The sequence below is a fragment of the Pinus tabuliformis genome, chromosome 9 (genome assembly GCF_031772625.1).
Source record: "Pinus tabuliformis cultivar Carrire ecotype Pingquan chromosome 9, CPIR1, whole genome shotgun sequence".
NCBI classification, from domain to species: domain Eukaryota; kingdom Viridiplantae; phylum Streptophyta; class Pinopsida; order Pinales; family Pinaceae; genus Pinus; species Pinus tabuliformis.
In genome coordinates, this window is record NC_142307.1 from 1,023,531,920 (window position 1) to 1,023,548,478 (window position 16,559).

The following is a 16,559-nucleotide window of genomic DNA, read 5'->3' on the forward strand; positions in this document are numbered from 1 at the left end:
ATAATGGAACGCTATTAATAGATAAATATATACAACATGATTGTTTATAATTATGCAACTCATTAATATATCACATCTCTCTTTCCATCTCATTTGTCTTTGGACACATTCTCCCATATTTTAGTTTAACAACTTTCCTTCTTTGGATGAGATTTATTTGGAAAAGCCAAGTTAAACAAGCTTTTGCATGTCACTTGTGCATGGGCATTCCAATTTTGAACTCTATGGACCTTTATGAATACTTAATGGATTATAGATAGTGCAACATGCATACAATTATGTCATCCATCAATCTTCTTGTCATATTTGCATACACCCTCTCTCTTGAGTTTTGTGTATGTATCTTTCTTCCAATGCTAGTATTTTGTACATATCAAAGGCTTCCTGAAATTATCCTAGTGCATTTATTTTGTGCCTAAAGATTATGCTATATGGTGCTTCAGGGCTGTTCTTGAAAAGGATCAAAGATCCACTCTTAGAATTTAGGTAATAAAATTGAAAACAAGAGGAGCTAAACCTGAGAAAACAATACTAATGCTCTTGTAGTTTTCTAAGAGATAGCATTCTGATCTCAAATATTCCAAGATTTAGACAAATAATTACCATGGTTATGTGCCCTCAAAAAAGAGAAGAGAGAAAAGAACACAAAGTTTTATTTGCAAGTACTGCACTTTTCTCCACCTTTTCACTGTATGACCAGGCATTTCATAGCTAGGACTAGAGAACTATGATCTAAAATCTATCCTCCACCTCTTTGTTTCCTTGGTTAATTACTTCATCGTAGCATTTGATTAGTCTCTGACCAATAACTCTCCTCTATATCATTAATAGATGTGGTTAATATGCGCAGTAGGTGTCACTTGATATACACTATATTATAAACTTACCTATAGAAACATTATCTAATAACCCTAGAAAGAGAAGCTTGACAAAGCCTATAAAATAGACCACACAATGCGCAATGAAGACAGGGAACCATGTTAAAATTTGATTAAAATAAACAAATATCATTGAAAGCTTTCAATGCTATCTCTTTCGATTAAATGGAAGCGATGCCTTTAATTTTTTAATTTTTTATATATACAATAGAAGATCCATATGCACAACGCAAGTCCAATATGGACAACAAATTTAACTTGTGATATGACGCAGTCCAATGACTGCATATTTTTATATATAGGGTTCTTTTAATCATAAATAATACGTGTCATAACAATTAATATGAATGTACAAAACATAAGACAAATAAATCAACATCAAAGTGCCACCATTTCAGAAATAAAGAAATAATTCCCAGTAAAAAAACAATGATAACAAAGATGTGAAATTTATTTGAAGAATGAATAGCCTACTTAAAGTTTATGCAGTCAATATCAATAATATTTTGTCACACATTTGAGATAATAGTTTGTCCTCACATTTTCTTAAAGAAATGCTTCTGAGTAATTTTTTCATTGATTAGATACATTTATCATATCCGTCCCATATAATTTCCAGGGTTTTTATAAACCTATTTCTCACCAGGATTTCCATTATTAAAACACAACAAACTCAAGAAGCAACACATACTTCTCTCATACAACTATAGCACAAGAACACAAAAATTCACTCCATAACATTCTACTCACTCTCCCTCTACTCATCCTGTAACTTGGAAAGGAGCAACAAAGGGAAAATCACGATGACAATGTTCTCTTTCTTTGATGTACAAGAATTATAATAATGAAGGCATAATCGCATATAAGTTGCCTTCCTATATTGTCTTGTCTACCTTTGATTTACAATATCGATAATTATTCCTCTATTTTTGATAATATTATTCTTACAATATACCTCTCTTGTATTATTGAATGATAATTATTCAAACAACTCAAAGACATAGAAATTACAATTTTACAGTGTGAATTGATCCATTTAAGTTGTAAATTTATGTGTTTAATGGAATTAATATTCCTATTTTTCAAACTGCGTCCTTTAAACAAAGGAATTCAAACGTCAAGAGAAATAAATAATAATAATGTATCAAATTCAGTCAATAAATTTATTATCCTCCAGTAAATATGACTATTGACCTAATTGTTGAAATTCATGGGATGGTTAAGCAGTCCTTGGAGAACATAAGAAGCTACCATTGGAGAAAATAAGAAGACCACTCCCATATCACAGAGAGTCTATTATTGTACAAACAACCTCCACACGGCCATCTTTAGCCACCTTTGAGTACCTTCATTCATATTAAATTTTCAATAAGATAAGGTACTCACAGGTGGCTAAAGATGGCCGTGTGGAGGTTGTTTGTACAATAATAGACTCTCTGTGATATGGGAGTGGTCTTCTTATTTTCTCCGATGGTAGCTTCTTATGTTCTCCAAGGACTGCTTAACCATCCCATGAATTTCAACAATGAATGTCGGGACTGCATTCTATTTCTTCACACAACTTCTACTTCAAATATGGTAGTATCCTTCAAATACTTTCGCCCACATCTTCTTATTTTTTGTGCTTCTTGTTACTAGGGTTGATATTTGGACAACCATCACCCCATGCTTACGAGTTCGACATCATGGAAGGGCGCAGATTCATGGTGGCCACCGAGAGTCAGCACCGCGAGCCTCTTCTGCATCTCAGGACGCCAGCATTCCCTATGAGGGATCCAACAGGATACGCTGCCTTCGTTACTATATTGCATGCCTTCATTTAGCATTGAAGTTTGTTTCACTGATAAACTTCTGAAATGATTACTTGATTGTTAATACATGAAACAAAAATGGAAAAATATGAATTTAGATCACTTCTGGTACCTGGGCATGCATTGAATGAGCCATTCCCCGAAATGGTTAAAGACAACTGTTATTGCATCTTAATTTCTTGAGTATAATCCTGGCTATGACTTGCAAAAAATAATATTACAAATAGATAAACGGGACAAACAAAGAACATGAGCAGGAGGAGGAACTCATTCTGAAAGCACGCTCACCACCTCATTGCCCATGATGCTTCCATATACAAATACATTGTGTGAGGAGGTCGTTGCAACTATCAGGTCCCTCCCTCTAAACATATGCCTAGAGAATTCTGCTAAAGAAATGTGTGTTCTTCCAGATGCAACTTATTGGGTTTAAAGTAGTTTTCCTCTAGGTATAATTTCATCTCTTGGAACACTGGGGAACCGCCTGTGGGGATTTCAGAAAAAAGAATCTGTAGGTGTGGGGATGCTTGTGAATTTTCTCACGAGCTCTTGGAATGCTGGCTTCATCCAACACACTACCAAACCCATCCTGCAAGGATAAGTGCAATTGCCATCGCAAGTTTGCTTCTTTTCTAGAATCATGAGGGTTCAAATCTCAACCACGCTGTTTCTTTCCACTTGGTGTTTTTTTTCTAGAAAGAAAATCTTGATAATATATTGAGGAAATATAAAACCAAAATGTTCAGATAGTTCTGAATGTTTGTTGAAAAATTCCTTATAGTAGCTATAGACAGCATCTCAAAACCAAGTTGAGCAGATAACCATCATGAAAACATGAACCTGATTTACAGCATTTACAGACCAAAAAACAAAAACCATAGAACCCATTCAGCTGATCGGGAGAAGATGAGCAGACACAGATGATAGGACAAATTCGGCGGATAGAGGAGAGTCCTCGAAAATTTTCAGGTTCGGCCACCTCCAAAGTGACCAGATGGTGATGGGCAGAATGGGCCTGAGAGATTTTTGGCGCCCCCACCAGACAAACTCTGCATCCACAGAGATGAAATTAAGATGTTGAAAAGAGAAAAATTGTTGTTGCTTACCATGGCGAGAGTTCGAGTTTAGTAAAGGAAGATGATATTTTGATGGTTCCTAGACTTGGGGTTATTTTTCCACTTGTCAATTTTCTAGTGGGAGATGGAGGACGAAAATACTACCCTCTAATTGGTTGAATTTGCCTAACCAAACCCACAGAGGAATGCCTATTGACTTAATAAATATTAAAAATTGGTCAATTAAAAATACTAAAAGGTAAAGGAAACTAATTCTTAGAAATAGAAAAATCAAGAATTAGAGAAAATTAATATACAAAAATAGGAAAGGATAAAAAACTCTTGACTAAATTAATAATAAATAATTAAGGAAAATAAAGGGACCAAGAATTATAATTATATTATAATGTTATAATAAAATAAATAATTATATAATATTATTATATACAAAGTTAAATTTTAAAGAGAAAATTAATAATTTGACTAACCTAAAAAAATCTATTGGTTAATATAGAGATATATGAGATTAATGACTAAATAGGTAAATAGAGTTATTAAGGATTAAAATAAAATATTATGATAAAAAAATATATTATTTGTTTTTGTAAGCTTGGAAAGATTACATCTTCATCATGTCTAATATATCAACTAGATTGGGGCGAGGAATTGAACTAGTGACTTCACATCAAGGAGTGCCTTAATCGAGCACCCAATCACCATCTATCCAAAACCCTATGGACAATCGAAAAATATATTAAAAAAACACAAAATAAAAAAACTGGAAAATAAAAAAATAAATAAAAATTTGGTCAAAAATCATTTAAACATAAAATTTAATAATAATAATAAGAATAAATAAATAAATAAAATATAAAGATAAATAATACAATTATAATAGGATAATAAATATAACAATCTAAATGAATATGCCAAAAAAAATTTCAAATAAATATAATAATATATATATATATATATATATATATATATATATATATAAGGAGAAAAACCTAAACAATCATGAGGAGAGGGCAGAAATCCAACTCTTACTTAATTTCCAATCATCATCTTTGTTGAGATTTTTCACCCATTTCTCAATTTCAATGGCCTCTCTCAACTTCCTATGGTGGAAATGATCAATCATTGCGATGACCTTGGAATCCTCAATGTAGACATGGTGCATGGTTTTCTCCACATGTTCAACAATTACTAAGGAGCGGGAACAATTGTTATGCTCTTAACCTGCAAGACGATACCAGAATACCAAATATGCGAAGAAATATACCCAAAACATAGAACAATGAGAAATAACAACAAGTATTTTATTATTCAGAAAGCAATGTTCACTTTCCTCTTCGAGGGGGCAACTTCCAATAGAGCTGAGCTCAATACAAAATAAGACATGAAGCTCCTCGAGGGGAGTCTCTATCCTTTATATAGGATTCATACATGCAATACCATGGAGCAATACCATGGTTCTTATTGATATCATTTATCTAATACCATGGCCCATTTGCAACTAACTGTGGTCCCTTCATTAAATGCGGGTTAACCAATTACTATTATTAATATGGGCTTTATTGACTCTTTACTTAACTATAACTATGACTCGATCCTATTACATAAATAAGGGGTTAGGGTGGGACCTTAACATGCCCTCCCCCATAAGAATAGCCTTGTCCTCAAGGCTGAAGCTGCGGAAACTGCTGAAGAATAGTGGTTGGTTCTCAGGTTGCATCTTCCGGAGAGGTGTCTTTCCAATTGACGAGGACTTCGTTGATCATGCGGCCACGCAGGTGCTGTTCTCGTGTGTCCAGAACCTGTTTAGGTTGGAGCCAGATTGACCCTTCTTCATCCAGTTCAGGTAGACTGGTTTGAATTCTGCAATTGTTCCCAATCACTTTCTTGAGGCATGAGACATGGAAAAATGGATGGATTTTTGCAGTGGGTCGCAAAGCTAGCTTGTAGGCAACTTCTCCAATGCGCTCAAGTACTTGATACGGTCCTTAGAATTTTGGAGATAGTTTCTGACAACCCTTGTCTTTGAGTGATGTTTGCTTATATGGTTGCAGCCTCAAAAATACCTGATCCCCTTCTTGAAATTGGCATTCTGAGCGATGTTGATCTACCTGTTGCTTCATGCGGTTTTGAGCTTGATGAAGATTCTCCCGAAGATGGGCCAGCATGGTTGTGCGGTTCTGTAGGAGTTGATCCATTGCTTGTACCTTCGAGCATCCCTTGATATAAGAAGTAGGGGAAGGAGGGAGTTGACCATAAACTGCTTCATATGGAGTCATTTTGGTGGTGGCATGATAGTTGGTGTTATACCACCATTTAGCTAGAGGTAACCACTGTACACAGAGATGTTGCTTTTTTGAAGTGAAACACCTAAGGTAGGTTTCCAGACATTTGTTGACTGCTTCAGTTTGACTATTAGTTTGTGGATGATAGGAAGTACTGAGTTGTAGTTGGGTACCTTGTAGCTAGAAGAGTTCCTGCCAAAAGTTATTAGTGAAGACCGGTCACGATCAGACACAATGGAAGTGGGCATGCCATGCAATTTGAAGATCTGATCCATGAAAGATTGAGCGACCAAAGTCGATGTAAAAGGGTGGGGTAGGGCGCAAAAATGAGCATACTTAGAAAGTTTGTCCACAACCACCATGATGACTGACTTGTTTCCTAACTCTGGAAGACCCGTAATGAAATCCATAGAAACCTCCATCCGGATTGATGCCGGGATGGGCAATGGCTATAATGTGCCTGCTGATTTGACTGTTTCTCCTTTGTGGCGCTGACAGACGTCACATTCAGCTACAAAAGTAAGAATGTCCTTTTTTATGCCTATCCAAAAAAATGATCTTCGAGTGCGAGCATACGTCTTCTGAAAGCCTGAATATCCTGCAGTGGGAGATGAGTGCAACTTCGCCAAAATGCGGCTTTTGAGGGTGGATGTTGGTGATATTACGACTCTGTCCTTGTAGCGAAGAATCTCATCCTGCCACGAGTAGCCCGTTGTGGAATTTGGATCCGCATGCAATTGAGTAATGAGTTGGGAGAGCCAGGGATGTGAAAACCATTCCTTGCGAGCTTCTTCAATCCATTCTGGAATGGTAAGGGAAATTGCGAGTAGGGTACTTTCCTCCTCAAATTGGCGGGATAATGCATCTGCTACAATATTCTCGCGCGCTTTCTTGTAGATTATCTCATAATCATATCCCAGCATTTTGGTGAGCCATTTATTTTGTTGTGGTGAGGATAAGCATTGCTCCAAAAAGTATTTAAGGCTTTTATGGTCTGTGCGGATTTGGAAACGTCGCCCCAATAAGTATGGTCGCCAGGTATCTACTGCATGTAAGATGGCCATCATCTCCTTCTCATAGGTAGATTGTCCCAGATTCTTCCCACTTAGTTGTTGGCTCGTGAAGGCCAAGGGTCGACCTTCCTGCATTAAGACCACCCCAATACCTGTACCCGAAGCATCACATTCAATCACAAAAGATTTGGTGAAGTCGGGTAGTGCTAAGACTGGAGTGGAACACATGGCATTTTTGAGAGCTGTAAAGGCCTGTTATGCTTCATCATTCCAGAGGAATGAATTTTTCTTGAGGATTTGAGTGAGGGGCCTCGCAATGCGACCATAATTGTGGACAAATTTGCGATAGTAGCCTGTGAGACCCAAAAATCCTCTCAAGCTCTTCAAGGTCTTAGGTTGAGGCCAATCCTGCATTGCCTGGATCTTTTTGGGGTCCACCCTGACACCTTCACACCCCACAATGTGGCCCAAATACTCAACTTCTTCCATGCCAAAAGAACACTTGGACATTTTCACAAATTATTTATGCTTGCGGAGCAGTTGCAAGAGCAGATCTACATGCTGAAGATGTGCGGCCCAAGTGCAACTGTAGATGAGGATTTCATCGAAGAAAACAAGGACAAATTTTCTGAGATATGGTTTGAGCAGGTGGTTCATAAGGCTCTGAAAAGTGGATGGGGCATTACAAAGACCGAATGGCATGACCAGGAACTCATAATGGCCTTCATGAGTTCAGAAAACAGTCTTTGGAATGTTGACTTCTTTCATGCGAATTTGGTGGTAGCTTGAGCGAAGATCAAGCTTAGTAAAGAATTGAGCCCCATTTAGTTCATCCAACAAATCATCAACAACCGGGATGGGAAATTTATCTTTGACTGTCAACTTATTAAGGGCCCTAAAGTTTGGACACATACGCCATTCCCCATCTTTCTTGAGCACCATGACCATCGGCGATGAATAAGGACTAATGCTGGGATGAATGACGCCTGCTTCCAAAAGTTCCTTGATTATTTTTTCTATTTCATTCTTTTGGGCAAACGGATATCTATATGGCCGCACATTTGGTGGTTGGGCCCCTGGGACCAAAGAGATGCTATGATCATGTTCCCCTCTCGAGGGTGGAAGCTCATGAGGCTTGTCAAAGACTGGCAGATGGTTATTTAAGATCTGTTGCATCTTAGGATGAATATGAAGAGAATTGGGTTCGAAGGCCTAGATGGCATTAAATTGAGCTATAACTCCATGGTGGCAATTTTTGTTAACAATTTTTCCATCCGATGTGAGCTGATGATAGAGGGAGCTCCCGCCTGGAGTTCGCGAAGGGTATGTGTGTGGTTGTTCTACTGAAAGCTCATATATAACTCCTGGAAATCCATTGTGATTGGGCCAAGTGTGCGAAGCCATTCAACACCGAGGACAATGTCGAACCCTCCCATGTATATGGCAAACATGTGGGTCTTTAACTGATAATCCCCCATTTGAAGTTTGACATTTTCACAACGGCCTTCACATTTCATTGTTCCCCCATCAGCAATTTGGACCTGGAAGTTAGAAACTGCTTGGACAAAACAATGCACTGCTTCTGCGACTCTTTGATGGATAAAATTATGTGTACTTCCACTATCAATCAAGACTACTATTGGGTGATGCTTAATAAAACCTCTGATTTTGAGAGTTTGAGGCGAAGAAATCCCTGCCAAAGCAGGTAGCGAGATAACTAGTTCTTTAGCTACATTGTCCTGCTAGTTGTCCTCTTCCTCCTCTGGTTCCTCAAGTGGTGGGGCTTCCTCCGATGAACTGTGATCAGTAGCATCAATTTGAAAGAATTTGGGCTCCTTGCATTTATGCCCAGGGGAGTATTTCTCATCACAGTGGTAACATATTCCTTGCTTTCTTCTTTCCGCTATTTCTTCCAGTGACACCTTTTGAACCTTGAGTGTTTGGGTAGTGCTTTGAGCCTATGGAGGGTGACCCTTGGCGATGAAATTTGGGCGATTGGACTGGGCCACTAACGCACATTCTACTTCACGATCTATCCTGCAAGCCTGTAGCTATGAGCTAGGGTGGTGTAGTCGGACGTGGGCTTGTATGGCTTCTTTAAGACCACTGACAAAACATTTTGTGTAGAACTCATCTTGTAGACCTCCAGTGCGGAAAGCTAAGGCTTCAAAGGCTGTAATATATTCATTCACTATTCCTGTCTGTCGGAGCTTAGTGATACGACCCAAAAAGGCAGATTCATGGTCAAAGTGATCCATAAGAGCTTTTTTGAATGTCTCGCAAGTCAAGGGCCTTCCATAGCAACGTTGATGCCATTGCCACGCCACCATTGCCATCTTTCATTGTCCAAGTACATGATACCCACACAAAGCTGAGTCGAATTATCCAGGATGTAATTCAGATTGAAATATTGCTCCATTTGTGCTATCCACGCTGCCAGGTGAGAGCCATCAAATTTATACATGTCCAGCTTGGGTGGTCATGGATGGGATTGTTGGTGGGTGCCAGAGAGGTGAAACGACTGGCTAGACTCACCCTCACTATTTTCATTGCCAATATAGGCCTCCTCATGTGCCTCCACCTTGCCCTTAGAGAGTGTTGTATTTAAGTTCTGCAACAACGTCATGACCTCATTCAATGTTGATTCAAGTTTGTCGATCCTCTCATTCGCCATAGCTTGAGCTCTAGTTTCTACCATGCACCGATCCGATGTACTTGAAATTTTGGGACCGCTCGAATTTTTTTGGCACTAACAATTGAATGGTACCACCTTTCTTAGCTCGTTGTCCTGATTCTGATGGGCTAAGTCACCAATAAGCGCCCCGGGGGGTCTCAGACATTTTTTTTTTAATACTCTGAACGGAGTTTTACTCCTTGCTTAGGAATACTGCAGTAGCCGAATCCTAGAAATGTCAATGCTGCCAAAAGTCCTGCGAAAATCACGCCCAGGTATAGGAACCCACACAACTACTCAGATCTGGATGGCGGATCTGATGGATCTGAGAGATCCGAATGGATGATCTGATAGATCTGAATGGCGGAACTGATTACTGCTGCGGCTCTGATAGATCCGAATGGCTGTTCTAATAGATCTGAATGGTGGAACTGATTACTGCTGCTGCAAAAAAAAACCCCACTTGCGAGAGCTGAGCTGGAAAAGATTATGCATGATCCAAAGATAGAGAAGGGAACTATGGTCTCTAGGAGTGTCAGGTGCTACAGATCGCAATATACATAAGGGTCTGACAATAGTACTCAGCCCAATTTTTCAGGGCACTAACCAAGGAGGATCAACCGTACCCTTAGCCGTACAACCTGACTACCCTATCGTACGCGCGAGTAATCTCTCTCAGTGTTGTTCTCGATGTACTGTAGCAGCAAGACGGTCGACGGTTTATCTATGGCAAGGTTTCAAGGGAGCTAGGGGGCTTTCGATATACCCAGAGGGTACTTGGAAGACAGTTCGTGCGTTGTTCTGTCTAATGCGCTACTACTCGAAGGGGTACCCATAGGGGTTACAAGGGAGTCCAACAAGCATGACCACCTCTTGTATTTCCTGCGTGCATGCCTCCCCAAATCTGCAGGTTTATGCGCTCAATGAAAGATCCCGTGGTTTAAAGACGCCAAAACACGTCTCTAACCATTTTTTTTTTTTTTGCTAAAAATTGGAGATCCTACCGACCCTGGAAAGCGCTCTGATACCACTTGTTATGCTCTTAACCTGCAAGACGATACCGGAATACCAAATATGCGAAGAAATATACCCAGAACATAGAACAATGAGAAATAACAAGTATTTTATTATTCAGAAAGTAATGTTCACTTGCCTCTTCGAGGGGGAAACCTCCAATAGAGTTGAGCTTAATATAAAATAAGACACGATGCTCCTAGAGGGGAGTCTCTATTCTTTATATAGGATTCATACATGCAATACCATGGGGCAATACCATGTTTCTTATTAATACCATCTATCTAATACCATGGCCCATTTGCAACTAACTGTGGTCCCTTCATTAAATGCGGTTAACCACTTACACTTATTAATATGGGCTTTATTAACTCTTTACTTAAGTATAACTATGACTTGATCCTATTACATAAATAAGGGGGTTAGGGTGGGACCCTAACAACAATTGTGGTTAATGTTTGTTGCATGTTCTTGAATTCTCAAGTTAATTGAGCAACCAATTTCCCCAATGTAGGGAATCCCATAGGAGAAAGGGATTGAGTAAACCTCTTTCATGTCCTTAGGGTTCACCAGGTCCTTAACAGATCTAAGGGAGATTCTAAGGGTATTAAGGGGCTTGAAGGTAGAAGAGACATTATTCTTTTTAAGAATGTGAGCAATTTTATCAATGATCCCATGAATGAACGAAAGATGAACATTGGAAATCTGTTCACAAAATGATGAACTATGTTAGCAAAATGTTAGACCACTTTTATAATAGCGGAAGTTACAAGAAACTCAATAAGAATCCTATTAGAAAAGTTTCTAAGGAAGTAATTTATGCCATAAAATCTAATATTACTCTTAACCCCCTCAGTAAGAAGCTTATTGAGAGCAACCCTCTCACCCCCATAATTTATGGTCTTCCAAAGATTCACAAATATGGCCCCCCCTTAAGACCAATTGTCAACACAATAGGTGGACCTATTTATCATTTGGCTAAATTCTTAGTTTAGAAACTCAAGTCTTTGGTTGGTCACACAAACTCCTTCGTTAAGGATTCAACCTCATTTGTTAAGGAGTTAAAAGGTATTAAGTTAGACCCTAGGGATTTGTTGGTAAGCATTGACATTTCTTCTCTTTTCACAAAAATCCCTATTAATGAAGCCATCAATGTCATAGATCAAATTATCAATGAGGATACTGCTAAATTAATGGGTCTTTGCCTAACATCTACCTTTTAAGCTTCAAGGGTGAATTCTATAAACAAACATGTGGAGTAGCCATGGATTCTCCACTCTCTCCTATCATTGCTAACTTATTCATGGAATATTCTGAGACCAAAGATTTTTCTTTTGCTTAATTTCAACCTAAACTCTATAAAATGTTTTTCAATGATACTTGTGTTGTCTAGCCCCATGGTCGTGAGAAGTTGGATTTGTTCCTTGTTCATCTTCGTTCTCAATCTGACTACCTGAAATTCACCATCGAGGTTGAGGTAGATGGTTGTCTTCCTTTCCTTGATGTTATCCTTTCTAGAATAGAAAATGGTTCCTTATCTTACCAGGTGTTTCACAAAAAAATTCACATAGAAGAATATCTTCATGCCAATTCTCACCATTTTCCAGTGCAAAAATTCAAAGTTCTTAATACTCTTGCTACCCGAGCTCTAAGGATCTTTGATAATAATCACCTGGAAGACGAGAAATCTCATCTTTTGAAGGTTTTTGAAAATAATGGCTATAGTAAACATCAAGGTCTTGTAGCTTTTCAAAAATCCAGTAAAGTTTCTGAGATTAAAAAAGCTCACGATGAACATATTTATAATGTTCATCTTCAGTTCATCCATGGGATCATTGATAAAATTGCTCATATTCTTAAAAAGAACAAGGTCTCTTCTACCTTCAAGCCCCTTAATACCCTCATAAGCTCCCTTAGAGTTGTTAAGGACCAGGTGAACCCTGAGGACATGAAAGGGGTTTACTTAATCCCTTGCTCCTGTGGGATTCCTTACATTGGGGAAATGGTCGCTCCATTAACTTGAGAATTCAAGAACATGCAATGGACATTAAGCACAATCGTTCCTGCTTCTCAGCTATTTCCAAACATGAGGATAAAACCAAACACCATATTTGCATTGAGGATTCCAAGGTCATCACACCGATTAATCATTTCCACCATAGGAAGTTGAGAGATGCCATTGAAATTGAGAAACCGACAAAAAATATCGATAAGGATGATGGTTAGAAATTAAGTAAGAGTTAAATTCCTGCCCTCTCCTCTTGATTGTTTAGGTTTTTCCCTCTTATATATATATATATATATCTATTCGTAATTTTTCTTGGCATATTCATATAGATAGTTTTTTTTTTCGTAAGCTTGGCATGAATACATCTTCATCATTTCCAATATATCACCCTCATCGGGGCCAGAGAATTGAACCAATGACTTCACATCAAGAAGTGCTTTATCTATATATATTCGTATTTTTTCTTGACATATTCATATAGAAAGTTTTTGTTTTTGTTTTGTTTTTTTGTTTCTTTCCGTAAGCTTGACATGACTACATCTTCATCATGTCCAATATATCACCCTGATCGGGTGAAGAATTGAACCAATGACTCCACATCATGAAGTGCCTATCACCGCCTATCCAAAACCCCGTGGACATATAGTTATATTTATTATCCTATTATACTTTTATTATTTGTCTCTGTATATTTATATTTTTTAATTTTATTTTATTTTCTATTTATTATTATTATTTTTATTTATTTTTAAATGATTTTTGACCAAATTTTATTTATTTATTTTTTTGTTTTTTGTTTTTGTTTTTTAAATTTTCTATGCATTCTACAACCCAGTATGATGTGTAAGGATGTCCGTCCATCATCAAAATTGAAAAAAAAAAAAAATGAAAAAATTTAAATAAATATACCAACATAGATCCATCTTAAATACAAATCTAACATGCGCTGAGAGGAATCCAATTTCTTCACGTGCAATTTTTTTATGAACCAACATTATTTAAATGTTTTGTATAGTTATTTAATTTTTATTTTTTAAAATTTTTTTATTTGTGCGGACATGAGAAAAATTTCAACTTTGATGACGAACAAACAATGTTACACATCATACTGGGCTGTAGAATGAGCCTCCGGGTTCAACAAAACATTTAAATAATGTGGTTCATCATTTTTTTTAAATAACTGTATAAATAAACAATTAAAAATCCCTCTACATGCAAACCTTCTTTTTGGAGTGTAGAATTTGGGGAAAGGTTTGCATCTCGAGGGATTTGATCCCTCTCCATGCATGATAGATCCAGAGTTAGATGGATCTAAGTTGGTAATATTATATATCAGAATTTAGGCTATCTTGATTACTAAGAATGTTTTTGGAGATGATCATATCAACATTCATTTCAAACCATGGAGTGTGGTTCATCCTTAGGACAAGATGGAAAATTAGATCTTAGCATCACATTAAATAGAGTATGATGTAGAGACAATTAAATGTAACGGCTAGAAAGTAATGGTTAATTTTGAATGAAGAGAAATTATTTGTTAATAAGGGATAATTTGGTAAATTAAATCATAAAATTAAATTAATAATAATAATAACATTAAGTAAAATGAAAATAAAAAATAAAATGAAATGAAAGAGGACCAACTAATTATACGTCAAACAAATATGGCCAAAAAGAATCTATAAGTAAAATGAAAAGATGATCAACTAATTATAGGTCAAACAAACATGGCCACAAATAATTAACAAAGAATCCATGATATAAATGAGAATGAGAATTAACAACCAAACAAGGGGGACAAATCTTGATGAACCCTAATAAATAAATTAAAAATAATAACTAATTCTCCTTAAAATGAATGAATAATATAAATATCAAAAGAAGTTAAAATGAAGGAATAATATAAATATAAAAAAGAATGTGAAGATTAAGGTGTCGTCTACCGAGGTGGAGGAATTACCTGGACGGCCAAAAGTGGTCGGAATCCGGGCAAAAAAATTTCAAAAAATCTTGTAGAGGCAGTCTTTGAATCATGTTTTTGATGGTGGAAATGGATTCAACACCATCAAAAACGTCTAGGACACCTAAAATTTTGAATTTTAACAACTATAACTTGGATTTACAAAAATCCTTGCCGAATTTTCTCTAAATATGACCAGAATTTCCATAACTTTCAGGGCAATTCTGCCTGCTAGTTAGACTACGACGAAGATTAAGGAGTCGTCTACCGAGGCGGAGGAATTGCCCGGACGACCAAAAGTGACCGGAATCTGGGCAAAAAAATTTCAAAAATCTTGTAGAGGCAGTGTTTGAATCATGTTTTTGATGGTGGAAATGGATTCAACACCATCAAAAACGTCTAGGACACCTAAAATTTTGAAGTTTAACAACTATAACTTGGATTTACAAAAATCCTTGCTGGATTTTCTCTAAATATGACCAGAATTTCCATAACTTTCAGGGAAATTCCTCTGGCTAGTTAGACTACGGCGAAGATTAAGGAGTCGCCTACTGAGGCGAAGGAATTGGCCAGACGACGAAAAGTGGCCAGAATCCGGGCAAAAAAATTTCAAAAAATCTTGTAGAGGCAGTCTTTGAATCGTGTTTTTGATGGTGGAAATGGATTCAGCACCATCAAAAACGTTTAGGACACCTAAAATTTTGAAGTTTAACAACTATAACTTGGATTTACAAAAATCCTTGCCGGGTTTTCTCTAAATATGACCGGAATTTCCATAACTTTCAGGGCAATTCCGCCAGCTAGGTAGACTACGACGAAGAACAAGGAGTCGTCTACCGAGACGGAGGAATTGCTCGGACGGGTAAAAGTGGCCGGAATCCGGGCAATTTTTTTTTTTTAAATCTTGTAGAAGCAGTCTTTGAATCGTGTTTTTGATGGTGGAAATGGATTCAACACCATCAAAAACGTCTAGGACACCTAAAATGTTGAAGTTTAACAACTATAACTTGGATTTACAAAAATCCTTGCCGAATTTTCTCTAAATATGACCGGAATTTCCATAACTTTCAGGGCAATTCCGCCGGCTAGTTAGACTACGACGAAGATTAAGGAGTCATCTACCGAGGCGGAGGAATTGCTCGGACGGCCAAAAGTGGCTGGAATCAGGGCAAAAAAATTTCAAAAAATCTTGTAGAGTCAGTCTTTGAATCATGTTTTTGATGGTGGAAATGGATTCAACACCATCAAAAACGTCTAGGACACCTAAAATTTTGAAGTTTAACAACTGTAACTTGGATTTACAAAAATCCTTGCCGGATTTTCTCTAAATATGACCGGAATTTCCATAACTTTCAGGGCAATTCCTCCAACTAGTTAGACTACGACGAAGATTAAGGAGTTGTCTACTGAGGCGGACGAATTGCCCGGACAGCCAAAAGTGGCCGAATTCGGGCAAAAAATTTTCAAAAAATCTTGTAGAGGCAGTGTTTGAATCGTGTTTTTGATGGTGGAAATGGATTCAACACCATCAAAAATGTCTAGGACACCTAAAATTTTGAAGTTTAACAACTATAACTTGGATTTACAAAAATCCTTGCCGAATTTTCTCTAAATATGACCAAAATTTCCATAACTTTCAGGGCAATTCCTCCAACTAGTTAGACTACGACAAAGATTAAGGAGTTGTCTACTGAGGCGGACGAATTGCCCAGACAGCCAAAAGTGGCCGAATTCGGGCAAAAAAATTTCAAAAAATCTTGTAGAGGCAGTGTTTGAATCGTGTTTTTGATGGTGGAAATGGATTTAGCACCATCAAAAGTGGCTGAATCGGCTAAAAATATTTCAA